The following is an 18,043-nucleotide window of genomic DNA, read 5'->3' as shown; positions in this document are numbered from 1 at the left end:
CAGTCCCTGTCTCTCAGCCTAAAGTACGTCACAGGGTTGTGGCGGAGATTAAATGTGGGGGGAAGGATTGTTCAACTGCCCTGAGCTCCTTGGAAAAAAAGATGGGATAGAAAAGCAATAAATTAAATAATGAATCAGCCCCAGTAAGGGATGATGGGAATTGTAGTTCGGCAACATCTGTATGCCCACAGCCACTGTCGAAAAGCATTTTCCCCCTACTATACAAAGACCCGCCCCCCCTTTCCCCCCTTCTTCTCCCCACTGGTTAAAATCCCCCTTTCCCCCTCCACGCCGAGGGCTCCTCCTCTTCCCTCCCGCTCAAAAGGCCATACCATCGCGCCCGTCCTTGCAGGGGGAGGCGAGGGCCGTGCGTAAATGAAATACACCCCCACCTCCATCCCACTTACGCGCGAAGCTCTCCAATTTGGAGAAGTTGGAGGCGAGCCGGGCGCAGGAGGCGCCCAATCCTGGAAGGGGTTCGGCGCCCCTTCTGCCTCCCCTCCTGCAGGCGAGGCGTTGGTAGAGGCCAGGGTTCTCGGAAGCCGAGCAGCCGAGGCGGAGTATAAAAAGCTGCGGCAGGAGCCGGTGGAAGCTTGTGAGCTGGGCGCTGCTTCCCGGCGTGGAGCTTGGAGAGAGGAGCGCGGGTGGGTGGCTGCCTGACTTGCCTACGCGCGCCCTGGCCGTGCTGGGGGAAGGCGCCTTTGTCCCGTGGTGTCTCCCCACCTCTCCTTTGCACGAGGGAGTGGTCCCTTGAGCGCCCTCACACCAGCACTAAAGAGGTAGCGGTCTCTGGTCGTGCTCTGCAACGGAGTGCCTTCAGATTTATTATAATTATTTTGTGGGAGGTGGGTTTGCTGCCCGCTTCTGAGCCAGCGATTGTAGTGGACATCGGTTTGCTGGTCGGGACGGAGAGGCAGATTTCCCTGGTTCAATTTATGCCCTATGTATTTTGGGGGGGGGCGGGGGGCGGCAGGCTAGGCTATATACCTGTTCCTAGAGAGTGAGCAAGCTTTCTGTATTTTAGCTGGGGAGAGAGAAGGGGTCTTTGTGTGTGCCCATTAGTGGTATCCATTGATTCCCAAGTGCTAACTGGCGTTCCTAAGTCTTCGCAGCTGGAGGGCGGGTGGTTTATCCTGAGTCTGCATTGGAGGTTATTATTATTTTGAATTCTTACTCGCAATGCAATATAAAGAACCTTCAAGCGACTTAGAAAAATTCAAAAGCATAATATAAAATCAGAGGTCTTGCCTCAAATCTGTGCCCAAGGTTTTTTTGTCATTTACGGGGTTTTTTTTGGGGGGGGTGTCAATGTGTTTTCTACACTGTAGCTATGCTGGGAGTGGAGAATTATAGCCTAATGCTTGTGAGGCATTAAGGTTATCCTGCTTTCTGTGATTCTAAGTGTACCCATACTTTAAAAAGGAGTGTTTTGCTTGCTAAGGGTTTTGTTTGTTTATTAGTGGGGTGTGCCTTCTGGGATCCCCTTGATATTTGCCTAGAGATTAAATTTTTCTGGCACCTTGACCCTGCTCTAGAGGGAGGGAGGAGGCTGGTGCCCTGATCCTGGCTCAAAACAGTGTTGTGGTGTGTGTGCTTTGTGGGAGGTTGTTTGCGGCACCCCCCTACTACCCCAGCTTCTGCTGAGAAGAGAAGTTTTCCCCTTGCCATCTTCTGCTGGCTTCAGCTAAACAAAAGTGATCCTGTGTCCAACCAAGAGGTAGGAATCAAACTTGATATTTAAAAAACAACAACTTTATGGAGTAAAGCGAGAGGTGGAGGAGAAATGAAGATGTGTGAAACAGCACTGGTGGGGAGAGGGTGTCCCAAGGGAGGCAAAGGACCACTAATTCAAATCTTTCAGTAACGTGAAGAACGGCACTCCTCAATTAGAAGCTCACTAAATGGGGGGGGGGTCACTTCCCCAGTTCCCAATAGGGCTCTCCTGCAGAAGAAGACCATAGCTCAGTGGTAGAGCATCTGCTTTGCATGCAGAAGGTTGCAGGTTCAATCCCAGGTGGGGCTGAGATTGTCCCCTCTCTGAAAACCTGGAGAGCCATGGCCAGTCAGGGCAGACAGTCCTGAGCTAAATGGACCAGTGATCTGATCTGTTGTACTTCCTATGTGCCGACGCCGGGTAAAAGCTCTCACCTGTTTGCTTTATTTAAAGACTCTGAACCGAGCAAATATGTTTTATGAAGTGTGGACGTTTCAGTGGCATATGTTTGATGATGCGGAGCCTGGCTAGGAGATAGCTCTTGCCTTCACCTTCTGCTTATAGTCTTCCCAGAAGCATCTGGTTGGTAGCTGTAGAAAGGAGGGAGGATATAAAGAGATAGGTGGCAAGTTAGCTTGATCCAGCCATGGCTCAGTGGCAGAGGAACTGCTCTGTGTGCAGGATGTCCCCAGGTTTGATCCCTGGCATCTCCAGTTAGTTCTGGAGAAAACTGTTTGAAACTGGTCCTGGAGTGAGCAGTGCAGAGCTTGATGGACCATTGGGTCTCATTCATTTATTATTATTATTATTATTATTATTATTATTATTATTATTATTTATACCACTGATATGCCAAGACTACATAAGGCAGCCTCCTTTGCTTCAGATTTAAATCCAGTCGATGAGGACTAGAACCTTGTGTTATTTTGAAGGAAAAGGGTCTGAGCTCAGTGTTAGGAAAACACGTTTTGCATGCGGGGGGGGGGCAGGTTCAGGCTCCGCGCAGGGCTGGGGGAGATTACAAAAAAGGCTGGAGAGCTTCTGCTGGTCAGTATTGACAGCATGGAACTAGAATCATAGGACTGTTGGAAGGGACCCCAAGGGTTGGAAGGGACCCCAAGGGTCATCTAGTCCAACCCCCTGAAATGCAGGGATCTCAGCTAAAGCATCCATGACAGGTGGGCATCCAACCTCTGCTTAAAAACCTCCAAGGAAGGAGAGTCCACCGCCTCCTTAGGGAGTCCTTTCCACTCGAACAGCTCTTACTAGATGGGCTAATTGTCTTGACTTGAGATAAGGCAGAATCCCATGGGTGACAGTGGGATTAGTTGTGGTTTCCCTTTCCACCCCAGCTCCCTCTAGACATCGTCCTGCTTGGGTGTCTGGCTGTGTTTGTGGTTTCCCACAGAGAAAGTGGAGTGGCAGGCGATGTGGAAGTTGTACAAACACAGAAAGCTGCCTGAAACCCTTGGAGAGCTGTTGCCAGTCAGTGTAGACAATACCAAGCTCTTTGGACCAGTGGTGTGATTCTGTATCAGGCAGCTAGCTTCATTTGTCCCCATCTGAGTCATCCCATCAGAACCATGATGACTGGAATCTTATTTTCTTTCTGGTGGGGATCTCAACAGTAGATCACCTGCTTTGCACGCAAAAGCTCACAGGTTCTGTCCTTCACTAGGGCTGGGGAAGCCCCTGTCGGAACCCTGGAGTGCTGCTGCCAATCAGTGTGGACAGTACTGAGCTAGTTGGGACAGTGGTTTGATTTCGGTATAAGCTTCCCATGCCCTGTGTGGCAGCCATTCACCCATTTGAAAGCTAGGGTTGGGTCTCCCCTTATCTTCCCTGCCATCGGAATCAAACTCAGCTAGCTTGCAGGAGTGTGTGTTTGTGCGCAACAAGAATTGACCGTCTGGCCCATAAAGGCATTAAGATGAAGAAATGCAACCCAGTTACGTTTGCCAGTGCCTGGTCAGCTTGCGGTAACTTGAAAGCGGGCTTTTTTCCCTGGTAGTGCCAGTGTTGTGGAATGCCCTCCCCGTTGAAATATGAGCGGCCCCATCAGTGCCGGCGTGTTGCAAGGATACACCTGCTTTGACAAACCTTTCTCTGATCTGGTTTGAGTCTCCTGCTCTGATTGTTGTTTTGTTATTCTGTGTTCATAGGCTCGCCTATTAGATCTTTTAATTACGGGTGTTGCAATGCAGCTGTTTATGTTTAATAAGATCTCTTTCAATTATGGGCAGTTCTATTTTTGCAACTTGATTTTTATTCTTGTTATCTTGCTGCCGGCTTTTATCGGTTCCACGACCCACTTGGTATTCCTTCTTGAAAGGAAAGGTGGTGTGTGTTTTCTTCTCAGTTATCCTAATGAGCTCAGCATTGCAAATCTAACCACAGGTCCTTCACCCACAACATCTACCCATGTATGTTCCTGCGCTCCCTCTTTAGAGCTTCCAAAAGCTGTGATCAGCCCCAATATTCCCTTTCTTCATTATGAAAATTCTCCCGTCTGGTTTTTCCTCCTGAAGCCTGTGCTTAATTACTCGCCTTGCCCACCTCCCTGTTACGAGCCTGCATAAATTATATGGCAAATACCTGTGATTAAAAAGTGATCACCTCTGCTAATGTTAGAAGACTCGGGACGGATAAGAGAAAGTCCTCCTTCACACAGCGGATATTTAAACTGTGGTACTTGCTTCCACGAGAAGCAGGGATAGCTGCCAACTTGGATGGCTTGAAGAGAGGATTAGACAAATTCCTGGAGGATTTATTTAGAAATTTATGTATTTATTTATAGTTCATAACTATAAACTATGGACTATAAATAGTTCATAAGTGGAAATAAAATTCCACGGGGATTGGGAAGGAAATTCTGGGGGAGGAAATTCCCTAGAAAATTCCCTGTATCACTGACTCTGGGGCGGAATTTGCTGGTTGAGAGGTTGCCCTACTTAAAGCGAAATGTGTGTAACTTGTTTTTTCTTGGCTATGTGGAAAGGAGAGCACATCAGGACTCCAGTGCTCTCTTCTCTCACTGCCTCTGTCAACCCTTCTCCGCCTGCCCCCCCCCCCCCCCGGTAAGAATTCTAGTTTTTCAGTCCATCCATTTGTATTCCTCCGCTTCCGAGGCAGAAAGCCAGATTTGATGACAAGCTTCCCGGTATGATAAAAGACGAAGAAAATCAATCTCCCTTTTCTCACTCTCATTCTGTTTCTCCCGGCCTTTTCTAGGCAATAGTGACTTCAGTTGCTAGGCTTCCATCTAGGTTTGTGCTATTATTTATTTAAATACGGCATAATCATCAGCATGTCTCAGCTGCGCCCGTAAATATGAACCCTGCAGAGAATAAAGGAAATAAAAAGTTGTGGTAAAACCAGACACTACTTTAAAACACCTGCTGGAATGAGAAAGCCTTTGTTGTGCGCCGAAAGCTAAGCAGAAGAGCGTGCCTGTTTAATCTCAAGTGGGAGGGAGTTCCACAGGCTTGAGCCCAATACACCAAATGCACGGCTTCTGGTAGTTGCAAGTCATGCGGCTGACTCACAGGGGGGCAGCAACAGAGACCCCAGCTACATTACACCATACATTTAAAGTGGCTATGATGACACTTTAAACAGACATGTCTCCCCAAAAAGCATTCTGGGAACTATTGTTTGTTAGGGGTGCTGAGACTTGTTAGGAGACTCCCTGTTCCCTCCCAGAGCTACAATTCCCAGACCAGTTTAACGAACAATCCCATCTAGAATTTTGTTTATAAGGCCCTGTCTGCACCATGCATTTAAATCACTATCATACCACTTTAAACAGTCATGACTTCTCCCCACCCCTCCAAACCACCCTGGGAACTATAGTTTGTAAAGGGTCCTGAGGGTTCTTAGGAGGCATCTATTCCTCTCCCGAGGGACATGGGTGGCGCTGTGGGTTAAACCACAGAGCCTAGGACTTGCCGATCAGAAGGTCGGCGGTTCGAATCCCCACAACGGGGTGAACTCCCATTGCTCGGTCCCTGCTCCTGCCAACCTAGCAGTTTGAAAGCACGTCAAAGTGCAAGTAGATAAATAGGTACCGCTCCGGCGGGAAGGTAAACGGCGTTTCCATGCACTGCTCTGGTTCGCCAGAAGCGGCTTAGTCATGCTGGCCACATGACCTGGAAGCTGTATGCCGGCTCCCTCAGCCAATAAAGCGAGATGAGCGCCACAACCCCAGAGTTGGCCACTGGACCTAATGGTCAGGGGTCTCTTTACCTTTACCTTATTCCTCTCCCAGAGCTACAGTTCCCAGAGATCCCTGGGAAGATGGAATAATTGTTAAAACGTTCTGGGAATTCTAGCTCAGGGAGTGGGAGGGATTCCTCCTAGGCAGCTCTCAGCACCCTTAACAAATGACAGCACCCAGAATTATTTGGGGATAAGGCATGACTGTTTGAAGTGATATCTTCACACTTAAAATGTGTGGTGTGAATCTGGCCTCATTCAAAGATCTCACTGATGGTTCAAGGATATAAGGGATCAGGTGGTCTTTAAGATATCCAGAATGACCCTTAAAATATGCATGGAGTTTTGGAAAGCAGAGTTTGTGTCTCTCTATTGGCATTTGACCAGGAGGTGGAGGGTGAGCTAGGAAGAAGCTTGACTTCAGATAACTCTGAGCTGCAGAGGGGAAAGAACAAAGCAAGGCTTGGAACAACCTCCTTTGCTTTTGAAGACATGTCCAGAGTACAAATTTAGGAACATAAAAGAAGAACCTTCCTAGATCAAACACGCTCCGTTTCCCCGCTGCCGATCTAGGACCAGCATCTAATTTCCGATGGATGACTCCAGGAGGCTTTGAAGGAAAGCAAGATGAGGATAGCTTTCTCTCCTTTGTCTGTGCAGGATCTGGCCTTCAGGGGGTAGGCTGACTCTGAAGGTGAAGGTTCCACGAAGCTGTTAATTGCGAGCTGTTAAATGAAACCATCCTTGCAGAGTCTGCCCAATCCACAGGGAGCTTCTGTGAGATATTATCCAGGTAGATAGCAATACAAGAGGCAACGAGGGGCACAAATGTGGATGGCTTTAAAAATCATGGAAGAGGGTAAGGCTATCAGTGCCTACCAGCCACAAGGGCTGTGTTGCCCCTCTACCATCGGAGGCAGTGAACTTCTGAATGCCGGTTGCTGAAAACCAGAGGTGGGGTTTACTTGCCTTTTGCCCTCTGCTTTCTAGGTACAGGTCTGCCCTTTAAAGCGCCCTTTCCGAGCACTTTTTTTTGCCCTAGTGCTTTCCCTGTGAAAACCTACTCTTTGCTGCCGAATCGGAGCAAATGACAATCCAGGGATTGCTGTTTGCTCCGATTCAGCAGCAAAGAGTGGATTTTGGCAGGGGAAACGCAAGAACGAAAAATGTTTCAACTGAAGGTTCAGACAGAGAGCTTTGAAGTGCAGACCTCTGCCTAGGAATGTGACACAAATTGAAGTCTGGATGAGCTCCAACTGTGGCACTAAGGTCTTGCTTGTGGGCTTCCCATTGGGGCAGCTGGTTGACCACTGAGAGACCAGGAAGCTGGACTAGATGGGCCTTTGGCTTGATCCAGCAGGACTCTGGATCAAGGTGTGGGACTCTCCATTGGGGGCTTTTAAACATAGATCTGATGGCTGCCTGCCCGCATTTCCAGGTAAGGCTAGGAGACATTCCCTGCTTGAAACCCAGAGGACTTGCTGCCAGCCAGTGTGTTCAGTAATTTTAAAAACTTGTAGCTTGGAATTCTTTGCTAGAAAATATTAATGATAGATTCATTCTGTCAAAACAAGAAGCATGTGATTTCTTTTATTTGGCTGCTTTTATTAGGAAGGATCTGTGGGTAAGGGTTGCTTTTTCAAGAAAGCAAAAAATTTCCCCTTTTTAGAAATGCATAGGCAAGGCTAAATTAAGTACCGAAAATAGAAGTGGCTTTTACTGTGGAAGCTTCCCTGAAGTGTTTCAGCGAATGTAGGATGTATCGACAGCAAATGAGATCAAATAGATTTCACTGCCAGCATCTTAAAAAACAGAGAGAGAATTGTCCCTTTCAGATTAATTATCCATGTGCCTAAAATGCTAGGGAACAATCGGAGCTGTTCTTTGGGGAGAAATGAAGTGGTATCGACATATTTATTTTCCTGGCTTTTGTAGAACTGTGGAATGCCAGTTTGGAGCTGAAGGCAGCTTGAGTCGTTCTCCTCCTCTCTGTTTTGTCTTCACAACAACTCTAGGAGGTAAACAGAGACAGATTGGCCAATGGCCGTCCAGTGAGCTTCGTGGCTCAGTGAGAGATCTGAACGTGGGCTCTCTCAAACTCCTACACCGGTGGTGGAGAACACAAGGCCATGGGTCTAGTTAGGAGTGAGAGACCCTGATTTAGCCTATGAAATTATTTCCCACAAGCCCACCCACACACCTGGTATCATATACTACAGGTTGTAATGCTCACAGTAGGTGGTTATAAGAATTTTAAGGTCTCAAATATAGAATAAATATTCATAGAGGCACAAATACCTAAATATATGAACCATGTGTCTGAAATAGGACAGAGGAGCAATCCTGAAGCCATTTTGACTCTCCCAATGACCTCCCTCTGCAGTAAGGGAGGCAAATGGGGAAAACCTTCCCATTGCCTTTTTGCTTGCAAATCCTGTCTTAAGGGCGTATTTGTGTATGAATAGGGTGAGCCTGTGACCTAGAATCAGGAACTAAAGTATGGGTAGGCAAACTAAGGCCTGGGGGCCGGATCCGGCCCAATCGCCTTCTAAATCGGGCCCGCGGACAGTCTGGGAATCAGTGTGTCTACTCATGTAAAGAGAAGAATGTGTCCTTTTATTTAAAATGCATCTCTGGGTTATTTGTGAGGCATAGAAATTTGTCCCCCCCCCCCAATATAGTCCGGCCCCTCATAAGGTCTGAGGGACAGTGGACCGGCCCCCTGTTGAAAAAGTTTGTTGACCCCTGAACTAAAGTATTAACCATCACAAAAGAATGGCCAGACTACCAGTGGCAGAGCAAGCGGACTGGGTGTCTGGGGCAGCATGGCCCGTGGGGCCTCCAAGGAGTCTGACTGCCTCCTCCCACTCAGCCACCCTGCAGCTGGGGGGGGAGGCAGTGGGTGGACCATTTGGGGCATCGCAGAGCCTGCAGGTGCCCCAGCTACCACGTCACTCCCAGGAGAGACTTGTGGCTCGGGCGTGTTGCAGGCCCCACGGTGAGTGCCACCCGCCATTTTGTCATCCCCTCACTGGTGACACCTGGGGTAACCCGCCCTTACCGCACCTCCCTTTCTCCGCCCCTGCAGACTGCCCAGGAAATCAGTGACCATTGTCAGGTATCCTGGCAGGCAGGATTTCTGCTGGAGACTGCTTCCTTCTGTGATGTATGTATGATTTTTATGGGGGTGTTCGGGCTACAGGGTGGGCAATTTCAAAAGTGTATATAAGGGCTTGCGTACCATTGTTCAGGGTTCTCCTCCCTCCTGCATGTGGTGAGTGAGGACCCTGTTGCAGCAGTTCCTTGAATAAAAATCAGGCTTACTAGCCGCTTTGCTTCTCAATATACTCTGGTTGGCCTCTGTTTCTTCCTACCGATAGGGAACCCACTTAAGGACTCTATACGTGCTCCAGAAAACCCCATAAGGGAAAGGGAGCAGTTTCCCCTATAACAAGACCCATTGAAGTTAATTGGTATCCCATCTAGTCCCGCATACTGCTCTCACAGGGGCCATGCAGATGCCTGTGGGAAACCCACAAGTGGGACATCAGCACAAAAGCCCTCTTCCCTCCTGTGGTTTCCAGCAATAGGTATTCAGAAGCATCACTGCCTCCAACTGTGGAGACAGAGCAATGGTCATCACGGCTAGTTTCCATTGATAGCCCTTTCCTCCATGAATTTGTCTCCTTTAAAGCCGTTGACAGTGGTCGCCACTGCCTCTTGTGGCAGTGAGTTCCATAGTTTAATTTCCATGGATCTACCCCAGGCTTCCTCAACCTCAGCCCTCCAGATGTTTTTGGCCTGCAACTCCCATGATCCTTAGCTAGCAGGACCAATGGCGAGGGATGATGGGAACTGTAGTCTCAAAACATCTGGAGGGCCAAGGTTGAGGAAGCCTGATCTACCCAGTGCTATTTTTATAAAATAAAAATAAAAAGGTTTAGGGGTACAGTGGTTAAGAACTTAATTTGTTCCGGAGGTCCGTTCTTAACCTGAAACTGTTCTTAACCTGAGGTACCACTTTAGCTAATGGGGCTTCCCCCTGCCGCTACGCCACCAGCGTGTGATTTCTGTTCTCATCCTGAAGCAAGGTTTTTAACCTGAGGTACTATTTCTGGGTTAGCGGAGTCTGTAACCTGAAGCGTCTGTAACCCGAGGTACCACTGTACTCTCATTTTGACTCAAGAAAATCACCATTTTATAGTTCAAATCGGGGAAAATAAATACAGTAAATGGACAAAACATTCACAAAATGTTTAGGGGTATGTGTACCCCTGCGTCCCCCCCAGAAAAAAAGCACTGGATCTATCATTAATTGGATACAGCCAGTTCCTTTTTTCTTTTCTTTTTAAAGAAAAAGGTGTCATTGCTCCACAGTTTCAGTAAATGCCACACTTTTGACATTGGGGGAGTAAATAAGGCTTAGAAATAGCCTTCCATTGAAACAGTAAAAGGTGTGTCTGAATGTTTGTGTGTTGGGTGGGGGGAAGCCTAAAGGGGTCTGGTTTTGAGTGGAGGTGTTAACCTTTCTCTCCTCAACCACAAACACCCCCCAAATCTTCACATATTTCAATTAGGCTGATGGAAGCTCCTTTTGTTTGTGATGGAAGGTTTTCTTCCAAGACTTATTCCTGTGCTGGATAATGAGTAGGAGCGGGCGAGCCAGGGAGGCCATGGGCCAGATGGGGAGACCCAGGGGGGGCACTGTTTTTCCACCCCTGCTCTGTTGGACGCTGAATAATGGGTTTTGATAGGCGTTTGTTTGGGGTCCGGCGAGCCAATTAATGTTGAACAGCGGCCCTGGCATCCACTGCCCATGAATAGTTCATCGTATGGTTTTTTCACCTGATGCACCCATTCTCTGGCTTTTACTCGGTAAGAGCCTTGTGAAGAGCCAAGGTCTTCATCCTGCCCTCAGAATATGAGGCACTGCTCACTGCATTATTATTATTCAGACTGATATGGCCAGCCCATCCATAAACATTCCCTGGGTGACTTACAATGAAATATTAAAAACCGACTACCCCACACTGGGACATGGTCACACTGGCAGAGGCTGAAGTCCTACTCAGAGTAGACCCCTTTAACTTAATGAACCTAGGCTTGTCATGTTTGCTAGCATCAGTGGGTTTACTAGCATTATGCACAGCATCTAATATTTCTCTCTCTCTCTCTCTCTCTCTCTCTCTCTCACACACACACACACACACACACACACACACACACAATTTTTATTAAATTTTCTATTTTGCAATCTAAAATACTCATTTTACTCATCCTTAAAATATCAATGACTTCCTTTCTTCTCTTTCCGTGGTTTATTTTACATATCACAAATCCCTGCATATTTTACAAAAACTATACCAATCGGTATTCCATTATTGCATCCATCAAAACTTATTTACACTCTTGAATTTATCTTAACGCTGCCAGCGTTCTCAGCTGTACACAATTATTTCCGATTTATTCAATAAACGCTTTCCAGTCTTCTTTAAATGTATATTCCTCTTGTTCTCTTATTTTATATGTGAAGTCTACAGGTTGTGCATATTCTGTCAGCTTAAGTTGTCATTCTTCTTTGATTGGGACCTCGCTTGTTTTCCATTTTGAGGCTAACAAAACACAGGACGCAGTAATGGCATACATAAATAACCTTTTTTGACACCTGAAAATTTCAGTTCGAATTATCCCCAACAGAAAGTACTCTTTTTTGGGGGGGGGGAATACTTTTAAACATTTTTTTTCAATTCATTATGGATCATTTCCCAATACAGTGGAACCTTGGGTTACATACCGTCCTCCTTACGAATGCTTTGGGTAGTGAGCTGCGCTAACCCGGAAGTAAATGCCCCTAGTTGCGAACTTTGCCCCAGAATGAGAATGGAAATCATGCGCTGGTGGCACGGCAGCAGCAGGAGGCCCCATTAGCAAAAAAGCGCCTCACGTTAAGTTTTGGTTTTGGCTTAAGAACGGACCTCCTGAACGAATTAAGTTCGTAACCGGAGGTACCATCTGAAGGCAGCCCTGTTTAGGGAAGCTTTTAATGTTTGATACATTACTGTATTTTAATATTTTGTTGGAAGCCGCCCAGAGTGGCTGGGGAAGCCCAGCCAGATGGGCTGGGTATAAATAATAAATTGTTATTATTATTATTACCACTGTACTCTTTACCCTTTTACAAGTCCACCACATGTGAAAGAACATTCCCTCCACCTCTTTGCATCTCCAGCACTTATCTGATTCAGTCTTATGCATCTTAACAAAGCCCCTCGGAGTTAAATACCATCTGCGAATCATTTTCAGGTAGTTCACCTTCAAAGAACAGCACACTGTAAACTTCAAGTCGCTTTTCCAGAGTTTTCCCCAGAGGTTAAAATCTATATTGTGTCCTATATCTATTGCACTTCTATCCCACTTTTTCCTCCACGTTGCTGAGTTCCTGTGTAATTCGCTTCCACAGGAGGCAGTGACGGACACCAAAGCTTTTGATGGCTACTAGCCAGAATGGGACGCAGAATGGGACAGAATGGCATGGGATGCGGGTGGCGCTGTGGGTTAAACCACAGAGCCTAGGACTTGCCAATCAGAAGGTTGGCGGTTCAAATCCCCGCGACGGGGTGAGCTCCTGTTGCTCGGTCCCTGCTCCTGCCAACCTAGCAGTTCGAAAGCACGTCAAAGTGCAAGTAGATAAATAGGTACCACTCCGGTGGGAAGGTAAACGGCTTTTCCGTGCGCTGCTCTGGTTTGCCAGAAAGCAGCTTAGTCATGCTGGCCACATGACCTGGAAGCTGTACGCCGGCTCCCTCAGCCAATAAAGCGAGATGAGGGCCGCAGCCCCAGAGTCGGCCACAACTGGACCTAACGGTCAGGGGTCCCTTTACCTTTACCTTTAGCCAGAATGGCTGTGCTCATCCTCCAGCAATGCCTCTGAACAGTAGTTGCTGGAAACCTCAGGAGGGGAAAGAGAGCTCAAATTCTGCTTACAGGTTTCCCAGAAGAGGCATCTGGTCAGCCACTGTAAGAACAGGATGCTAGACTAGTCCATAGGCTGGATCCAGCAGGTTCGTCTCAGGTTCTTATGTCTTCCCCCTTGATCACCTGGTCATCTGTGGGTTGTGGTGTGTGTTTGTGCATTTTAAAAGCAAAACCGCTTTGCTAAGCACACAGTGGCTCCACACCTTTCCCCTGCCATCTGCCCAGGGGCCGCACGCTCTGTGAGCTGGCACAATGGCCTCGAACTTTGCCAGGCCTTGTTAATGGAGAACATTCCTTGCAGCCAAAAAGGTGGGCTGTTCTCTCTGCCTAAGCATTGTTGGAAGAGGACGGCAGGCGTGCCGAGGGTGGGCGAGAAGGAGCAAATGTTCTCTGGCCATCTGGATGCTCCAAAGGCATCAAGGCTGGCATTTGACACACCTGATGTTGAGGGCGAGGAGGAAGGGAGAGGAATACCCGGCTGAGCTTCTGAGGATGTGAGTTCAAGCAGATCTAGGCTGCAAAACCAGAGAGGCTTTCAGGCTAGTTCAGCTGTCTGCAGGTATTGGGGGACATCCGATAAAGCTGAAAGTTGGAAGATTCAGGATAGTTAAAAGGAAGTCCTTCATGCAGTGCAGATGCGGGTGGCGCTGTGGTCTAAACCACTGAGCCTCTTGGGCTTGCTGATCAGAAGGTCAGCAGTTTGAATCCCCATGACAGAGTGAGCTCCTGTTGCTTTGTCCCAGCTCCTGCCAACCTAGCAGTTCGAAAGCACATTGGTGCAAGTAGATAAATAGGTACCTCTGTGGCAGGAAGGTAAATGGCATTTTCGTGCACTCTGGTTTCCATCACGGTGTTCCATTGTGCCACAAGTAGTTTCGCCATGCTGGCCACATGCCCTGGAAAGCTGTCTGTGGCTCCCTTGACCTGAAAGCAAGATGCGCACCGCAACCCCAAGGTCGCCTTTGACTTAACCATCCAGGGGTCCTTTACCTTTACCTTTCACTTGGTTAAACTATGGAACTAACTCTCACGGGAGGCAGTGATGGCAACCAGGTTGGATGCCTTGAAAAGAGGATTAGACAAATTCACAGAGGAGAAAGCTATCAGTGGCTGCTGTCCGAGGTGCTAGGCTCCTGAATACCAGTTGCTAGAAACCACAGAAGGGGAGAGTGCTCTTGTGCTTGGGTTCTGTCTAGGGCAGAGGTCGGCAACGTGCAGCCCGTGAGCTGGATGCGGCCCACAAAGACCGTTTTACCGGTCCATAAGCCACCTCCGAACCGAGTGGCCTGCTCGGCAAGTCCCCCTGTGTGCTGTGCTAAACTGGCGCAGCACAGCACGGGGACTTGCCGAGCAGCGCCAGAAATTGCGTCTACGCATGCGCAGATACCAAAAATTGCTTCTGGGCATGCCCGGATGCTGAAAATCATGCCTGCGCAGCCATGATTTTTGGCATCTGGGCATGTGCAGAAGCAATTTCCGGCACTGTGGACACGCGCAGACACAATTTCCGGTGTCATGCTGCACGGGCCTGGCCCATGGACGATCTCCACAGGAGTGATCTGGCCCATGGCCAGTAAGCGTTGCTGACCCCTGGTCTAGGGATTTCCCACAAGCTTCTGGGGGCCCACTGGGAGAACAGGATGCCAGACTAGATGGGCTAATGGCCTGATCCAGGAGGCTCTTCTTATGTTGTGGCACCTACCTTTTGAATTTCCCTCCTCCTGGTAAATATTAGACAGTCTGTTGTCATTTCAGCACCTACCAAAGACCTTACTCTTTTGGGGTCGGGGACCCCAAACCCTTTTAAGTTGAGCTCTTCCTGGTCGACATCTGTACTGGAATTCTTTTTGAAATATTTTATCGCTTGTTGTTTGCCGCCCCAGGCTCTTTTGGAAGGAAAGGTGGGGTAGAGATTTGACAAAGAAATAAATAGTACTAGGCAAATTCATAGAGGGCAAGGCTGTTAATGGCTGCTGGTGGTGACAGATGTGTGCTACCCGCAGTATCAGAAGCAGTATTTCTATTTCATCTTACTAGATTTATAACCTACTGTCCAATTCCATGGTTCCCAACTCGGATAGCCTTGAAGCATTTTGAATGCTCCACTAGATATCACAAACTCGCTGGCCACTTATGGGAACCGGATGCTGGTAAGGTGCTCTGGTCCAGCATCTTCCTCACAGGGGCCACCTGGAAACCCTCAAGCCCAAGAGCCCACTCCCCTTCTGCAGCTTCCAGCAACTGGGATCCAGAAGCATTATTGTCTTTGTCCATGGAGGCAAACCACAGCCAGGATGACTAGTAGGGCTGGGCGATATATCAGTATATCATGCAAAACCATTTTGAAGTCCATATCGTGATATTGGTTTCATAACTTTTGACCTGGCAATATATCGCGAATCATGCATGATTTTGTGTGTGCTTGTGTGTGTGAGTGCTATGCAAAAAACTCACGATGCAGGAAAAACCACGAAGCCAGCCAATGCCTCTCCATAGCACCATCCTTTTTTTCCTTTTTCTTTTGCCAATTAATTTTTATTTATTTTCAAATTTATAACACATCCAAACCAAATCAAAATTAGCGTAATCCAAATTTTCTTCAAAAACTGGCTTCCCATTCTCAGATATATTCAAATTCATTCCCTTTTGCATGCTGCTTATTTTGCAGATTTATCTCTAATTAACATCCATTTCCTAGCAAATCACTCATACTTCAGCTGTCCCTTTACCAACTCCTGCATATAGATACAACAAAATTACATAACTCCATCCTTATTTCAGGCATTGTGATATATCACTATCCCGTGATGTATCGTTGGTGATATATCACAATGTTAAAAACCAGACATCAGCCATCACTAGTAGTAACCATTGATAGCTTTATCCAGACTGATCCTCTTTCTGATCCATGGAGGCTCCTCTTAAATTAAAGCCCTCAGCCCAGTATACCTGAAGGAGTGTCTCCACACCCATCGTTCAGCCCGGACACTGAGGGTCCAGCTCTGAAGGCTTTCTGGTGGTTCCCTCCCTGTGAGAAGTGAGGTTACAGGGGACCAGGCAGAGGGCCTTCTCAGTAGTAGTGCCCTCCCATCAGATGTCAAGGAAATAAACAACTACCTGACTTTTAGAAGACATCTGAAGGCAGCCCTGTTTAGGGAAGTTTTTAATGTGTGATGTTTTATTGTGTTTATTGTGTTTTTAATATTCTGTTGGGAGCCACAAGGAGTGGCTGGGGAAACCCAGCCAGATGGGTGCGGTATAAATACCGTATTTTCGCTCCATAAGGCACACTTTTTTCCTCCTAAAAAGTAAGGGGAAATGTCTGTGCATCTTATGGAGCGAATGAGTGGTTGATTGCTGCCTCCCTTTCCGGCCCCTGCCCCTTGCCCAGGTCTTCATTCCTGAGTGTTCTGCAGATGGAGGCCATTTGTTTCCCCAGTGATATGTGACTGGCTGATTAGAGTATCTGTCTGGAAACTGTAGAAACGGCTCCCTTTCCTTTCCTAAAGAAGCTGCAGAACTGTGAGTTGAACCCCATAAAAACAGGATTTTTTCCCTTTGCAAAATAAGCTCAACAACTTTGAGCTGATCCTCAAAAACTGGGGCTTTTCCCCTTTGCAAAAGAAGCTGCACAACTGTGAGCTGATCCCCCAAAAAACAGGGCTTTACCCCTTTCCTCCTCTGAAAACTAGGTGCGTCTTATGGTCAGGTGCGTCTTATGGAGCAAAAAATACGGTAAATGATGATGATGAATACTTAAAAATATGAAAGTCTTTTTGGATCAGGCCAGTGGCCCAGCCAGTCTACCATCCTGTTTTCACAGGATGCCCCAATGGTTAGCCTCCAAGCACAACAGCCTTCTCCCTTCCTGTGGTTTCCAGCAACTGCTATTCAGAGCCGTTTACTGCCTCTAACTGTAGAGGCAGAGCACAACCATTATGACCAGTAGCCACTGATGCTGTGTGTGTTTGTATGTGTGTGTGTGTTGGTCTGGTCTTCCTTTCTGGAAAACACATGTCACTCAAGTATAATTGGATAGACTGGGAGGGGGATTAAGAGCTTTCTGTTCAAAGGCAGGCAGCTTCAATTGGAGCCCGTTATTGACTCTGATAGAGATCAGGAGGCTGTTATTCAATTGTCTCGCCTCCTTCCCACCTCTGAAAGAAATTCTCTCTCCTCCTTTTTAGTTAAGCCCTTCTTTTTTCTGAAAAGTCTCTGGCAATTTCCAGTCCTTCCGAGTGCCAAAGATGCCTCCTGCAATCAAAGGAATATCTCTATGTGCTCTTGTGTGTGTGCGTGCGCTGTGCTTTTTAAAAACAAGCCCCATATCTTCCCTGACCAAGTGAGAACTGTAGCTTTAGAAAGGTGAACCTGGAAGGTCTCTCTGCATGGGAAGAAACCCTCCAAGCCCATACTGGGAAATGGAAAGCAGCCTAAAATGCAGTGCTCTTGAAATGCTCTCCTCACTTCCTCCAACTCTCCGTTGCTCTTCAGCTCCTGGCTCGGCACGCCAAGTCGAATCTGACAGCCAATTTTTACAGCTGAATTGAAACGGAAAGACGGGCAGACCCGGGAGAGCATGGAAAAAGACTCAGTAAAAAGTGAGTTTCCCACCCACCCCCCTTTAAAATGAAGCCTGTTTTGTTTTGTCTTTTTTTTAAAAAAAAACATCCACCATAAACCTTTTTAAAATGGCTATCCTGCAATAGGAAGCTGCTCTTTGGTCCATCTGGCTCAGTACTGTCCTGTTTACATTGGCTGGCAGAGGCTCTCGAGTAGCTCCGTCCGTAGAGCATAGAATTATAGAATTGTAGAGTTGGAAGGGACCCCATGGGTCATCTAGTCCAACCCCCTGCAATGCAGGAATCTCATCTAGACCTCTGCTTAAAAACTTCCAAGGAAGGAGAGCCCATAACCTCCCAAAGGAGCCCACTCCACTGCTCTTCCTGTGAGAGAGTTCCTCCTGAGGTTTAGTTGGAATCTCCTTTCCCATAACTTGAAGCCATTGGTTCGAGTCCTACCCTCTGGAGCAGGAGAAAACAAGCTGGTGCCATCCTCCATGTGACAGCCCTTGAGATATATATATATATATATATATATATATATATATATATATATATGTAATTTTATTTGATTTTA

General features: G+C 47.4%; 1 protein-coding gene across 2 annotated transcripts in view; it reads left to right on the top strand.

Moving 5' to 3' along the window:
- Positions 1–515: 515 nt before the first annotated feature.
- Positions 516–18,043, top strand: part of DISP3 (dispatched RND transporter family member 3) — a 98,485-nt gene continuing 80,957 nt past the window's right edge. The window contains exon 1 of one of the 2 annotated variants that reach the window (XM_083628456.1): positions 516–779. The gene's annotated coding sequence lies outside the window, so the exon portion shown is untranslated. The other variant, XM_083628457.1, reaches the window with a different exon arrangement.

This window comes from Podarcis filfolensis (assembly GCF_964270895.1).
Source record: "Podarcis filfolensis genome assembly, chromosome: 8".
Taxonomy (NCBI): Eukaryota; Metazoa; Chordata; class Lepidosauria; order Squamata; family Lacertidae; genus Podarcis; species Podarcis filfolensis.
Note: the sequence above shows the minus strand (reverse complement) of the source record. Positions and strands in the feature narration are given on the sequence as shown.